The 15,609-nt window shown below is 35.7% G+C and overlaps 1 long non-coding RNA gene across 1 annotated transcript in view; it reads left to right on the top strand.

Moving 5' to 3' along the window:
* The window catches only part of LOC129534551 (uncharacterized), a 964,006-nt gene that overhangs the window by 162,221 nt on the left and 786,176 nt on the right, over positions 1-15,609 (top strand). The window contains exons 2-3 of the long non-coding RNA XR_010134327.1: positions 8,991-9,162; positions 14,889-14,994. This is a non-coding gene — a long non-coding RNA (uncharacterized lncRNA). The remainder of the gene's footprint in view (positions 1-8,990; positions 9,163-14,888; positions 14,995-15,609) is intronic.

A 15,609-nucleotide genomic window follows, 5' to 3' on the forward strand; every position in this document is an offset into this window, starting at 1 on the left:
TCCAGGATAATTAGTAGAGACCCTTGTGTATGATGTATTACATATCTCAGTAAAGCTGCATAAAAATACAGGAATTGTTGATATTATTAGCTTAATAGGTATCACTGTACACTGGAATCTAGTGGGTCACCACTAAATCCTCGGCACCTCTCTCATCACCCTTCATGGTTGTTCATCTTTGCCTTTTTGATGTTTGTGCATGTTTTTAGAGATTTATGCATAAAGGTCCAGTAAGCATGCAGAGAGACATCTTGTCTCTCCCATTCACCTCTGTTTTCCCTGTACCTAGCCCTGGGTTCACTTACTATGTGATAAAGTCTAAAGAAGTGAATTTATGTTTATGTGAGACTTCAAATATGTCTGTATATGCAGTTACATTTGTCTATTTTAATTCTGTAAGTTTATAATCTCTTTTAACTTTGAAATCTATTAACAGAGTATAGTATTTTTTTTTTTTTTTTGAGACGGAGTTTCGCTCTGCCGCCCAGACTGGAGTGCAGTGGTGCAATCTTGGCTCACGGCTCACTGTAACCTCTGCCTCCCAGGTTCAAGTGATTCTCGTGCCTCAGCCTCCTGAGTAGCTAGGACTATGGACGTTCACCACCATGCCTGGCTAAGTTTTGTATTTTTACTAGAGATGGGATTTCACCATGTTGGCCAGGCTAGTCTTGAACTCCTGTCCTCAGGCAATCCACCCGCTTCAGCCTCCCAAAGTCTGGAATTACGGGGGTGAGCCACCACGCCTGGCCAGTATTTTCCTATTTATTTTTTCTCTGATAGTCTTAGTGTTCATTGTATTTTTAGTAAATGCGTATTTACTGAGTAATGGTGATTCTTCAGTTGCATACACTATACACTGAGTAGTAAATTTTACATAGATGTTCTTATCCATTCTAGCCTAGTACATACTTGCTGCAGAGTCAAATATATAATATGTTTCTTTTATGCTTGGCTTTACTCCAAGTACAATGCATAGATTTGTTTTTAGCTTCATGCTAGCTTCTGATGCATTATATTTTCATACTGTTTAATGATAGTTTTCTTTTACTGAATCATTGTTGAATGAAAGGAAGATATTACAGATAATAAGGGTGTGTGTATGTGTTTGCATATTTGTGTGTGTGTGTTTACTGTTGATATTATATGGGTGGGTTTTTAGTAGCTCTTACTCCAAAATAAACACAAATATTTCTTAGTATCAAGTCTTTTTTTTTTCTAAGTGGCATCTATACTTTTCTTTTTGTGCATGAATGAGCGATAGCTGAAAAGTGATTGCAGTGGTTTCATAGCTTAATAAATTAGTATGTAGGAGATTAACTGTCTTAATCAATGAAAAATTATTCCTTTCTGATCTCAGAAAGATCCAATAAAAGGGGTAACATATATAACCTTGTTCTTTTTGAGGCTGCAAATGAACTGTAAAATTATTAGGCACAGTTTAATTGCCTTTTATAGCTATGTTGAGAAGAGCATATATACATGATCTCTTATAGTGGGGAGTGGGGAACAAAACATGTCTCTTTTTTTTTTTTTTTTTTTTTGAGAGGGAGTTTTGCTCTTATTGCCCAGGCTGGAGTGCAATGGCACGATCTCGGCTCACTGTAACCTCCGCCTCCTGGGTTCAAGCAATTCTCCTGCTGCAGCCTCCCGAATAACAGGGATTACAGGCATGTGCCACCACGCCTAGCTAGTTTTGTATTTTTAGTAGAGACAGAGTTTCTCCATGTTGGTCAGGCTGGTCTCAAACTTCCGACCTCAGGTCATCCACCCGCCTCAGCCTCCCAAAGTGCTGGGATTACAGGCATGAGCCACCGCGCCCGGCCATGCCTCCCTTTTAACATGAATAAATTGTGTTACAAACATAGTGAAAGTAAGAACATATATTTTTTGGAAAAATTGGTTCATAGTACATATGCCTTGATTAACATATTCAAGGGATTCATTGTGAAATTATAAATAAATGACAGATTCACATTTAGAAAAGCTGTACCGAATTTTAAACCGAATATACCTGCTTTTATTTATTTATTTATTTATTTTACTTTTTCTAAAATTTTTAAAGCATTATTCGCATTGGTAGAGTGTGGAACAGTGGAAAGAACATAGTATTTGTGGTTATGTAGCGTGGGTTCAAATACTGATGTTGTCCCCTGTGTACTCTGTGACATTTGTCACATTATTTTGAAGGCTCAGTTTGCTATTCTATAAAGCAAATATAATGATACTTCATGCAAGGTTGTTGAGGAAATTATGAATTGTCTATGTGATCTATACATATATAGCACTCAGCTCCTATACAAGTTATTCTATGACTTATACACATGCGTGCGCACGCGCGCACACACACACACACACACACAGTCTCTCTCTTCCCCATGCCCTCTCTGTCCCTCTCTCTCTCTCTCTAATAAAGTCTCCTCTCCCTGACACAGTAGAAAGGGAGAGGTATGAATGGGGTACTCTCTTGTAATAAGCTACTTGGGACTGCTTCAGCAGAGGTCCAAGCAAGGTAATGATTGATACCTTGTGGGAAGATTGCTAAAGGCCAATTGCTGATTTTTGTAGAATCATAGCTTCTGTAATTTGAGAGAGTTATTTCTCATTTTACATCCTTGGAAAAGTTAGAGTTGACTCTCTTATGTGGGCTAACCTTCCTGTTTGTTTTTTTGTTTTGTGTTTTGTTGTTGTTGTTGTTGTTTTTTTGTTTGTTTGGTTTTTTTTTTGAGACAGAATATCGCTCTGTTGCCCAGGCTGGAGTGCAGTGGTGCGATCTCGGCTCACCGCAAGCTCCACCTCCCGGATTCACACTATTCTCCTGTCTCAGCCTCCCCAGTAGCTGGGACTACAGGCGTCTGCCACCACGCCTGGCTAATTTTTTGTATTTTTAGTAGAGACTGGGTTTCACTGTGTAAGCCAGGATGGTATCGATCTCCTGACCTTGTGATCTGCCCACCTTGGCATCCCAAAGTGCTGGGATTAAAGGCGTGAGTCACCGTGCCTGGCCTAACCTTACTCTTATGTTTTAATGTACAATGAAATGGAAGTATCAGCTTCATAAGAGCTAGAGATCAGTCAAAGATATTTGTATTATTTTTTTCTTCTCATCTAAGACAATATGACTCAGAGTTCACATGTGACCTGCACATCATTTAATCTCAGCTGAAGGTTGGTTGCTGGCTTGAGCACAGAGGATCTTTACCTTAACTTACAGCCAAGTCCTGAGGTCACTATAGGACAGCTTCTTCAAAAACAGGACGTCTGCCCTTACAGGAAAAACACGGGCCACAGTGACAGTCGGTTACACCATCTTGGCTAATTTAAGGCACAAAAGGATTGTCCCCTTATTAATATCCCAGGGCTACAATAATTACCACAAATTTGGTGGCATAAAACAATAGAAATTTATTCTTTCAAAATTTTGGAGGGTAGAAGTTCAAAATAAAGGTGTCAATTGGCAAGGCCACACTCCCTTCAAAGGCTCTAGGGAGGCATCCTTTCCTACCTCGTCAACTTCTGGTGGCTCCAGGAATTCCTTGGCTTCTGGCCATATCACTCCAATCTCTGTCTTCATCTCACATTGCCTTCTTTTCTGTGTGACTTATCCTTTTCTGGTTTTTTTTTTTAATTCATTTTTTAAAATTATAGGTTTTTGGAAAACAGGTGGTGTTTGGTTACATGAATAAGCTCTTTAGTGGTGATTTCTGAGATTTTGGCGCATCCATCACCCGAGAAGTGTACACTGTACCCAATATGTAGTATTTTATCCTTCACCCCCTCTCACTCTTTCCACCAAGTCCCCAAAGTCCACTGTGTTATTCTTAAGCCTTTGCATCCACATAGCTTAGCTATCACTTATGAGTGAGGACATATGATGTTTGGTTTTCCATTCCTGAGTTTCTTCACTAGAATAGTGATCTCAAATTCCATCCAGGTTGCTATGAATGTCATTATTTCATTCCTTTTTATGGGTGAGTAGTATTCCATGATATATACATATATATATATACTGCAATTTCTTTATCCACTCATTGATTGATGGGCATTTGGGCTGGCCCCATATTTTGCAATTGCAAATTGTGCTGTGCAAGTATCTTGCATGTGTGTGAGAGTGTGTGTGTGTGTGCAAGTATCTTTTTAATATAAGGACTTCTTTTCCTCTGGGTAGATACCCAGTAGTGGGATTGCTGGATCAAATGGTAGTACTACTTTTAGTTCTTTCAGGAATCTCCACAGTGTTTTCCATAGTGGTTGTACTAGTTTACATTTCCACCTACAGTGGAAAAGTGTTCCTTTTTCATCACATCCATGCCAACATCTGTTATTATTATTATTTTATTATGGTCATTCTTGCAGAAGTAAGGTGGTAACACATTGTGGTTTTGCCTTGCATTTCCCTGATCACTACTGATGGTTAGCATTGTTTCATATATTTATTGGCCATTTGTATATCTTCTTTTTATAATTGTCAATTAGTGTCCTTAGACTACTTTTTGATGGGATTTTTTTTCTTGCTAATTTGATTGTTTATTGTAAGATTCTGGACATTAGTCCTTTGTTGGCTGTATAGATTGTGAAGATTTTTTCCCACTCTGTGGGTTGTCTGTTTACTCTGCTGATTGTTTCTTTTGCTGTGTAGAAGCTTTTTAATTTAATTAAGTCCCATCTATTTATCTTTGTTTTTGTTGCATTTGCTTTTGGGTTCTTGGTCATGAAGTCTTTGCCTAAGCCAATGTCTAAAAGGATTTTTTCTGATGTTATCTTCTAGAATTTTTATGGTTTCAAGTCTTAGATTTAAGTCTTTGATCAATCTTGAGTTGATTTTTGTATAGGGTGAGAGATGAGGATCCAATTTCATTCTTCTACATGTGGCTTACCAGTTATCCCAGCACCATTTGTTGAATAGGGTGTCCTTTTCCCACTTTATGTTTTTGTTTGCTTTGTTAAAGATCAGTTGGCTATAAGTATTAGGTTTATTTCTGGGTTCTCTATTCTGTTCCATTGGTCTCTGTGCCTATTTTTATACCAGTACCATGCTGTTTTGGTGACTATGGCCTTATAATATAGTTTGAATAATGTGATGCCTCTAGATTTATTCACTTTGCTTAATCTTGCTTTGTCTATGTGGGCTATTTTTTGGTTCCATATGAATTTTAGGATTTTTTTTCTAGATCTGTGAAGAAGGATGGTGGTATTTTGATGGGAATTGCATTGAATTTGTAGATTGCTTTTGGCAGTATGGTCATTTTCACAATGTTGACTCTACCCATCCATGAGCATGGGATGTGTTTCCATTTGTTGCATCATCTATGATTTCTTTCAGCAGGGTTTTGTAGTTTTCATTGTAGAGGTGTTTCGCCTCCTTGGTTAGGTATATTCCTAAGTATTTTTTTATTTTGCAGCTATTGTGAAAGGGGTCTACTTCTTGATTTGATTCTCAGCTTGGTCACTGTTCGTGTATAGCAGAGCTACAGATTAGTGTATATTAATTTTGTTTCCTGAAAGTTTGCTGAATTCATTTATCAGTTCTAGCAGCTTTTTGGATGAATCTTTAGGGTTTTCTAGTTATACAATCATATGATCAGCGAACAGCAACAGTTTGACTTCCTCTTTATCGATTTTGATGCCCTTTATTTCTTTCTCTTGTCTGATTGCTCTGACTAGGACTTCTAGTGCCATGTTAAATAGAAGTTGTGAGAGTGGGCATCCTTGTCTTGTTCCAGTTCTCAGGAGGAATACTTTTGACTTTTCTCCATTTAATATTATGTTGGCTGTGGGTTTTTTATAGATGGCTTTTATTACATTAAGTTATACTCCTTAGATGCTGATTTTGCTGAGAGTTTTATTCATAAAGGGATGCTGGATTTTGTCAAATTCTTTTTCTGTGTCTATTGAGATGATTATGTGATTTTTTAAAAAAAATCAGTTTATCTGGTGTATCACATTTACTTACTTGTGTATGTTAAACCATCCTTGCATCCTGGTATGAAACCCACTTGATCATGGTGGATTATCTTTTTGATACGCTGTTGGATTTGGTTAGCTAGTATTTTGTTAAGGATTTTTGCCTCTATATTCATCACGGATATTGTTCTGTGGTTTTCTTTTTTTTGTTATGTCCTTTCCTTGTTTTGGTAGTAGGGTGATACTGGCTTAATAGAATGACTTAGGGAGTATTCCCTTTTTCTCTATCTTGTGGAATAGTGTCAATATGACTGGTACCAGTTCTTTTTTGAATGTCTTATGTAATTCAGTTGTGAATCCATCTGGTTCTGGACTTTTATTTTCTTGGCAATTTTTTTTATTATCGTTTCAATCTCGCTGCTTGTTATTGGTCTGTTCAGAGTTTCCATTCCTTCTTTTTACATCTAGGAGGGCTATGTATTTTCAGGAATTTATCACTCTCCTCTAGGTCTCAGTTTATCTGTGTAAAGGTATTTACAGTATCCTTGAATGATCTTTTGTATTTCTCTTGTATCAGTTGTAATATCTCCGATTTCGCTTATTTGAATCTTCTCTCTTCTTTTCTTGGTTAATCTCACTAATGGTCTATCAATTTTATTTATCTTTTCAAAGAATCAGTTTTTTTGTTTCATTTATCTTTTGTATTTTTTGGTTTCAATTTCATTTAGTTCTGCTCTGATCTTTGTTATTTCTTTTCTTTTGCTGGGTTTGGGTTTGGTTTGTTCTTGTTTCTCCCGTTCTGTGAGGTGTGTCCTTAGGTTATCTATTTGCATTCTTTCAGACTTTTTGATGTAGGCATTTAAGGCTATGAACTTTCCTCTTAACACTGTCTTTGCTTATTCCAGAGGTTTTGAAAGGTTGTGTCACAATTATTCAGTTCAAAGAATTGTTAAATTTCCATCTTAATTTCATTGTTGACTCAATGATCATTCAGGAGCAGGTTATTTAATTTTCATGTATTTGCATGGTTTTGTGGGTTCCTTTTGGAGTTGATTTCTAATTTTATTCGACTGTGGTCTGAGAGAGTCCTTAATATAATTTTAATTTTCTTAAATTTATAGAGACTTGCTTTGTGGCCTATCATATTGTCTATCTTGGTGGTCTATCTTGGAGAATGTTCCATGTGCTGATGGATAGAATGTATATTCTGCAGTTGTTGGGTAAAATGTTCTATAAATATCTGTTAAGTCCATTTGTTATATGGTATAATTTAAATTCATTGTTTCTTTGTTCACTTTCTGTCTTGACCTGTCTAGTACTGTCACTATTGAAGTCCTCCATTATTATCATGTTGCTCTCTGTCTCATTTCTTGGGTCTAGTAGTATTTGTTTTATGATTTTGGGAGTTCCAGTGTTAGGTGCATATATATTTAGGATTGTGATATTTTCCTGTTGGACAAGTTATTTTATCATTATAAAATGCCTCTCTTTGTCTTTTTAAATTGCTGTTGCTCTAAAGTTTGTTTTATCTGATATAAAAATAGTGACTCCTGCTCACTTTTGTGTCCATTTTTATGGATATCTTTTTCTACCCCTTTAACTTTACATGTGCCCTTATGTGTTAGGCGAGTCTCTTGAAGACAGCAGATACTTGGTTGGTGAATTCTTACTCATTCTGCCATTCTGTATCTTTTAAGTGGAGCATTTAGGCAATTTACATTCAACGTTCCTATTGAGATGTGAGGTACTATTCTATTCATCATGCTCCTTGTTGCTTGAATACCTTTTTTTCATTGTGTTTTTGTTTTATAGGTCCTGTGAGAAGTATGCTTTAAAGAAATTCTATTTTGGTGTATTTTGAAGATTTGATTGAAGATTTAGAGTTCCTTTTAGCAGTTCTTGTGTTGCTGGCTTAATAGTGGCAAATTCTCTCAGCATTTGTTTGTCTGAAAAAGACTGTATTTTTCCTTCATTTATGAAGTTTAGTTTCACTGTATAAAAAATTCTTCACTGATGACTGTTAGTTTTACATAGATGGCACTAATTATTTCGAGGTATGTTTCTTCAATGCCTAGTTTCTTGAAAGTTTTTTTTTATCATAAAGGACTCTTGGATAAAGAAAGTGTGATAGATATACACAATAGAGTATTGCTCAGACAGAAAATAATGAGATCCTGTCATTTGCAACAATATGGCTGGAACTGGAGGTCATTATGTTATGTGATTTTAAAGATAAAATCAACAAACTCTTAGCTAGACTAAGTAAAAAAGAGAGAAGACTCAAATAAAACTGAAAAGGAAACATAACAGTGGGTGCTTCAGAAATTTAAAAGGCCCATAAGGGATTATTATGAATAATTATATGCCAAAAAATTAGATAACCTAAAGGAATTAATAAATTTCTAGATACATACACTGCACCAAAACTGAATCAAAAAGAGAGAGACATCAACAAAATACTGGCAAACCAAATTCAATAGCACAACAGAAACTTAATTCACCATGATTAGGTAGGCTACATTCCCAAGATACAGGGTTGGTTCAACATATGTAAATCAATAAATGTGATTCACCATGTAAACAGAATTAAAAACAAAATCCATATGTTCTTTTCCATTGGTCTGTATAGCTACTATGTTGAATAGGAGCAGTGAGAGAGGGCATCCTTTTCTTGTGCTGGTTTTCAAAGGGAATGCTTCCAACTTTTGCCCATTCAGTATGATATTGGCTGTTGGTTTGTCATAAATAGGTCTTACTATTTTGAGATATGTTCCATCAATATGTAGTTTATTGAGAGTTTTTTTTTACCGTGAAGGGGTTGTTGGATTTTATCGAAGGCCTTTTCTGCATCTATTGAGATAATCATGTGGTTTTTGTCACTGGTTCCATTTATGTGATGGATTACATTTATTAATTGTGCACATTGAACCAGCCTTGCATCCTAGAGATGAAGCTGAGTTGATCGTGGTGGGTAAGCTTTTTGATGTGCTGCTGGTTTCAGTTTGCCAGTATTTTATTGAGGATTTTCGCATTGATGTTCATCAAGGATATTGGCCTGAAATTTTCTTTTTTTGTTGTGTCTCTGCCAGGTTTTGGTATCAGGATGATGCTGGCATCATAAAATGAGTATTTTTCTTCAGACTTCAGACTGCTGTGCTGGAAGCAAGAATTTCAAGCATTGGATCTTAGCTTGCTGGGCTCCATAGGGGTGGGATTCACTGAGCTAGACCACTTGGCTCCCTGGCTTCAGCCCCCTTCCAGGTGAGTGAATGTTTCTGTCTTGCTGGTGTTCCAGGTGCCACTACGGTGTGAAAGAAAAACTCCTGCAGCTAGCTCACTGTCTGCCCAAACAGCCGCCCCGTTTTGTGCTTGAAACCCAGGGCCCTGTTGGCATAAGTACCTGAGGGAATCTCCTGGTCTGCGAGTTGTGAAGACTGTGGGAAAATTGTAGTATCCAGGCTGGGCAGGGTCCCTCACAGCTTCCCTTGGTGAGGGAAGGGAGTTCCCTGACCCCTTGCACTTCTAAAGTGAGGCAATGCCCCACCTTGCTTTGGCTTGCCGTCCATTGGCTGCACCCATTGTCTAACCAGTTCCAGTGAGATGAGCTGGTTACCTCAGTTGGAAATGCAGAAATCACCTGCCTTCTGCATTGATCTCACTGGGAACTGCAGACCAGAGCCGTTCCTATTTGACCATCTTGCCAGCCGGGGGAAATCAACTATTTTAAATTTTTTTTGAGGACCCTCCAAACTCTTCTCCATAGTGGTTGTACTGATTTACATTTCCACTAACATTGTACCAGGGTTCCCTTTACTCCACATCTTCACCAGCATTTGTTATTGCCTGGCTTTTGCATATAAGCCATTTTAACTGGGGTGAGATGATATTTCATTGTAGTTTTGATTTGTATTTCTCTGATGATCAATGATTTTGAGCACCTTTTCGTATATCTGTTTGCCATTGTATGTCTTCTTGTGAGAAATGTCTATTCAGATTTTTTGCCCATTTAAAAGATTGGATTGTTAGATATTTTCCTATAGAATTGTTTGAGTTCCTTGTATATTCTGGTTATTAATCATGTGTCAGATGGGAAGTTTTCAAATATTTTCTTTTATTCTGTGGGTTGTCTCCTCACTTTGTTGATTGTTTCTCTTGCTGTGCAGAAGGTTTTTAACTTGATGTGATGCCATTTGTCCATTTTTGCTTTGGTTGCCTGTGCTTGTGGAGTATTACCCGAGAAGTCTTTGCCCAAACCAAGGTCCTGGAGGGTTTTCCCAATGTTCTCTTTTAGCAGTTTCATAGTTTGAGGTCTAAAATTTAAGTCTTTCATCCATTGTGATTTTAAGCAAGAAATAGGGGTCTTGTTTCACTCTTCTTCAAATCCAGTTTTCTCTGCAATATTTATTGAAGAGACAGTTTCTCTTCCCAATGTGTGTTCTTGGCACCTTTGTCAAAAATGAGTTTACTGTAAATGTTTGGGTTTTATCTGTCGGTTCTCTATTCTGTTCCACTGATCTATGTGTCTGTTTTTATGTTGGTTCCTTGCTGTTTTGGTTACTACAGCTCCATAGTATAATTTAAAGTAAGGTAAAGTGATTCCCTCAGTTTTGTTCTTTTTGCTCAGAATAGCTTTGGCTATTTCAGGTCTTTTGTGGTTCTGTGTAAAGTTTAGGACTGTTTTTTCTATTTCTGTGAAGAATGTCATTGGTATTGTGATAGAGATTACATTAAATCTATAGATTGCTTTGGGTAGTGTGGCCATTTTAACAATATTGATTCTTCTAATCTTTAAAGATGGAATATCTTTCGATTTGTTGGTGTCTTCTTCAATTTCTTGCATTAGTGTTTTATAGTTTTTATTGCAGAGATCTTTTACTTCTTTGGTTAAGTAATTCCTAGGCATTTTATTTTATTTGTCGCTATTATAAATGGAATTACTTTTTGATGTCTTTTTCACAATGTTAGCTATTGGCATATAGAAATGCTACTGATTGTTGTATGTTGATTTTGTATTCTGCAACTTTACTGAATTTTATTCATTCTAATAGGTTTTTTGTGGAGTCTTTGTTTTTCCAAATGTAAGATTCTATCATCTGCAAACAGAGATAATCTGATTTCTTCATTTCCAATTTGGATGCCCTTTATTTCTTTCTCTTGTCTAATTGCTACAGCTAGGACTTCTTGTACTATGTTGAACAACGGTGGTGAAAGTGAGCATCCTTCTCGTGTTCTTGACCTTAGAGGAGAGGCTTTCAGTTTTTACCCTTTTGCTATGATACTAGCTGTGGGTCTGTCCTATAAGGCTTTTATTATGTTGAGGCTTGTTCCTTCTATCACGGGTTTTTGAGGGTTTTTATCATGAAGCAGTATTGAATTTTATCAAATGCTTTTACAGCATTAATTGAAATGATTATATGGTTTTTATCCTTCATTCTGTTGATGTGATGTATCACATTGTTGATTTGCATATGTTTAACCATTCTTCCATCCCTGAGATAAATTCCATGTGGTCATGATGAATAATGTTTAAATGTGTTGTTGAATTTGCCTTGCTAGTACATTTTTTAGGATTTTTGTATCAATATTGATCAGTGATATTGGCCTAGAGTTTTCTCTTTTGGATGTATATTTGTCTGGTTTTGGTATTAGGGTAATAATAGCCTCATAAAACGAGATTGGAAGTATTCCCTTCTCCTCTAATCTTTGGAATACTTTGAATAGGATTGGTATTATTTCTTTTTTAATGTTTAGTAGAATTCAGGAGTGAAGCCATCAGCTATCAAGTCCTGGGCTTTTTTTTCTTTTGTGGGAGACTTCTTATTACAGCTTCAATCCCATTACTTGTTATTGGTCTGTTCAGATTTTGTATTTCTTAACAGTTCAACCTTGGTAGGTTGTATTTGTCTGAGAATTTGCCCATTTTTTTTTTAGATTTTCCAATTTATTGGCATATAGTTGCTCACAGTAGCCACTAATGATCCTTTGAATTTCTGCACTTAGTTGTAATGTCTCCTTTTGCATCTCCAATGTTGTTTATTTGAGTCTTTCTTTTTTTCTTAGGTAGTGTGGCTAAAGGTTTGACTATTTTGCTTATCTTTCTTAAACCAATTTTTTTGTTTCATTAATCTTTTGTATTGTTTTCTTCATTTCAAACTCACTTATTTTTCTCTGATCTTTATTATTTCTTTTTTTCTGACTAATTCTGGGTTTAGTTTACTCTTGCTTTTCTAGTTCTTTAAGATGTATCATTAGGTTGCTTATTGGAAGTTTTTCTTCTTTTCTGATGTAGGCAGTTACAGGTATAGACTTCCCTGTTAGTAATGCTTTTGTTGTATCTCATAGGTTTTGCTTAATTATGCTTCCATTAATATTTTTTCAAGAAACTTTTCAATTTCATTCTTAATTTCTTCATTGACCCATTGCTTATTCAGAGCATATTGATTAATTTCCATGTGTTTGTATAGTTTCCAAAATTCCTCTTGTTATTGATTTCTAGTTTTATTCCATGTGGTCAGAGAAGATGCTTGATGTTATTTCAATTTTTTTGAATGTTTTAAGACTTCTTATATGACCTGACACATGGTCTATCTTGAGAATGATCCATGTGTTGAGGAAAAGTGTATATATTCTGCAGCCATTGCATGAAATGTTCTGTAAATATCTTTTAGTTTTATTCGATCTATAGTGCAGTTTTTAAATCTAATGTTTCATTGTTGGTTTTGTGTTTGGGAGATCTGTCCAATGCTGAAAGTGGGGTGTTGAGGTCTCCAGCTACTATTGCAGTGGTGTCTATCTCTCTGTTTAGCTCTAATAATATTTGCTTTATATATTTGGATGCTCCAGTGTTGAGTAGTTCCATTATTGTGTGAATTTTAGGAATAACGTTTCCATTTTTGCTAAGAAAGGTCATTGGGATTTTGTCTGGGATTGTACCTAGCCCGTAGATTGCTTAGTATTAATATCTTAATAATAAATCTTCCAATTAATGAAATGGAATGTTTTTCTCTTTATTTAGGCCTTTTAACTTCTTTTAGCAATGTTTTGTAATTTTCAGTGTACAAGTCTTGGAATTCCTTGATTAAATTTATTCCTAAATATTTTATTCTTTTTGATGCCATTATGAACAAAATTGTTTTCTTAATTTTATTCTTATATTGTTAATTGCTAGTATATAGAAATAGAACTGATTTTTCTGTGTTGATCTTTATCCTGAAACATTGATGAATACACTTATCAGCTCTAATTGCTTTGATTATTTAGGATTTTCTGTATATAAAATAATGCCATCTCTGAATAGAAATAATTTTGTTCCTTCTTTCCCATTTGTATGCCTTCGATTTTTTTTTTCTTGCCTAATTGCTATTGCTAGACCTTCCAGGGCAGGGTTAAACAGAAATGATGAAAGTGGACATGATTGTCTTGTTCCTGATCTCAGTGTAAAAGCTTTCATCCTTTGTCTTTGAATATAATGTGGGTTTTTCCTAAATGCCTTTTGTCATTTTGAGGAACGTTTTTTTCTCTTCCCAGCTTGTTGAATGTTTTTATATGAACAGATGTTGTATTGTGTAAAATCCCTTTTCTGCATCAATGGAGATGACCATGTGTTTGCCTGCTTCATTTTATTAATGTGGTATATTACATTCATTGATTTTTGTATGTTCAATTCTTTTGCATCATTTTAAATCCTCAATGTTTATTTTAACTATGGCTGTTTTTATCAGTCGTATGTATTCTTTGATTTATTCCATGCAGATTCAAACTAATGGTGTCTCACCAACACATGGCATGAGAACACCTGTAGCAATCTGTTTGACAGTCATTCACGAGCAACTTAGAATTGCAAGAAAGGTAACAACATACAGAGCGATCTTTGATCACTGGGGAATAGGAAACTATGAGTTATTGCTTTCTCTTTTCTTTATCTGGAGACATGGTTCTGAAATCAGTTTCATAAGGTTTCTCAGAACGTCTGACTAGATTAAACAACCAGTTGCTCATAATGGCACCAACTTGATAATATATCCTACTTAATGTAATATATATTGTCTTTCTCCTCATCTGATTTAATTTTTCTTATCTCTTGATCATACTTCCCAAGGTTGCATTTTCAAATAAATTTCTCATAGACATTATCTTTGGCCCTGATTTGTGGGAAAAGCTGGCTAAGGCAGAGCTAAGGCATCTGCTGTACTCGTATAGTGATATTGCATAAGGGAGAGGGAATTAAAGGATATAATGCAGCACCTAACATGTGGTCTTCTACCCTTATGAGATGTCGCATGGTGCTATAGAATTGTTTTAATTTTGTTTCTGGAGACTCTGATAATTACTTTTGCTGTAGGTTTTGAGGTAGTCCCTGAGCTCATTCAAAGTTCTTTTGCTCACCGTTAAAATGTCCTACCTTTCTCTTTTGACTGTGGAGCAATCTTCTACAATAACTGCCTCCATTGATTAAAAAAGGGGCAACTAACTGGAATGAGAGTAAGAAGTGTGGTTCTTAGAAATATGTAAGTTTTAAATGAATGAGAATAATAATTTAAATGATAAACCTCACATTTTAAAAAGACTGTGTGTCTGCTACTGTGCTAAATTCCATCCTAATATCCCCAAGATGCAGATGTTAGTATTAACTCTATTTTATATTTAAGGGGTTTAACTTCAACCCAGGTGACACTTGCCCTAAAGCTTGGCTTAGATGACCTTAAGTTGTACTTTCCACAAATGAGTTAAAGTTCTAGCTATAAAATTCATAAAATACTTTAATAAAAGCTCCGTAAACATAAACAAATTACAAAGAAGTTAGTTTTTGATTTATAAAACCCAGTTTTTAGAATATGATGCTATTTTTGATGAAATAGTGAAAGAGAATAAAGCTGGATTTGAATTGATTCTCTTGATGATACACTCAGAGTTTATAAATCTGTGTTGCTCCTGTGTCTGCACAGACAGAATCTGGAGATGTTAATTTTTTGTCATTTGGCTTCTAGATGTCCTTGGTGTGTACACCCTGTGGAATCTGGTTCATCTTCAATCTGTCAGAAGGCATCAGAGGTGGTTTTGACTCCTTATGTCTTGGACCTGTGCACAAAAAGTGTGAGTACACTGCAATGAGGCCAATTTTGCTGTTGTTGAGGGTCTTCTAAAATGATTTTGTAATCATTAGTTAGTGTATTGAAATGAACTCACCCTGTAGTTCCAGGATGAGAAAGGAAGGATAATTTTTGGTCAAGATATTAGAAAATATCTTTCTTGGAATTGTCTTATTTGTGTAGGCTCATTCCTTGCCCCAGAAATGGCTTTGATGAACATGACTCTAAATAAAATGCAAGAAGTTTAACACAAAGAGGATAAAGTTCCTTTCCAAGGTAGTTATCAAATAGCTTAAATACTACCAAATGATAGATGGTATATTTTTTCACATATGAAAATTTCACATTGCACACTAGGACCCCTTTTACTCGATTTTAAGTAGTTAACATATTTGGGATCCCTTCTCTAGGACTCTGAGTTAGGTTATTATCATATCAAAAGAAATCCAGAACTGTAGAAGGCTCATTAGTGAAGCTCATAGTTATATACACAAGTGGTACCTTTTAATGCCTCAGAAAACTAATTTTGGCATTGTATATAGTTGAACCATGTAAGCATTGTTACAATGGTTATTCTTGTTTTGGAGGGGTGGGTTAATTTGGAGAGAACATGATATTC

This window comes from Gorilla gorilla, chromosome 5, assembly GCF_029281585.2.
Source record: "Gorilla gorilla gorilla isolate KB3781 chromosome 5, NHGRI_mGorGor1-v2.1_pri, whole genome shotgun sequence".
Classification (NCBI taxonomy): Eukaryota; Metazoa; Chordata; class Mammalia; order Primates; family Hominidae; genus Gorilla; species Gorilla gorilla.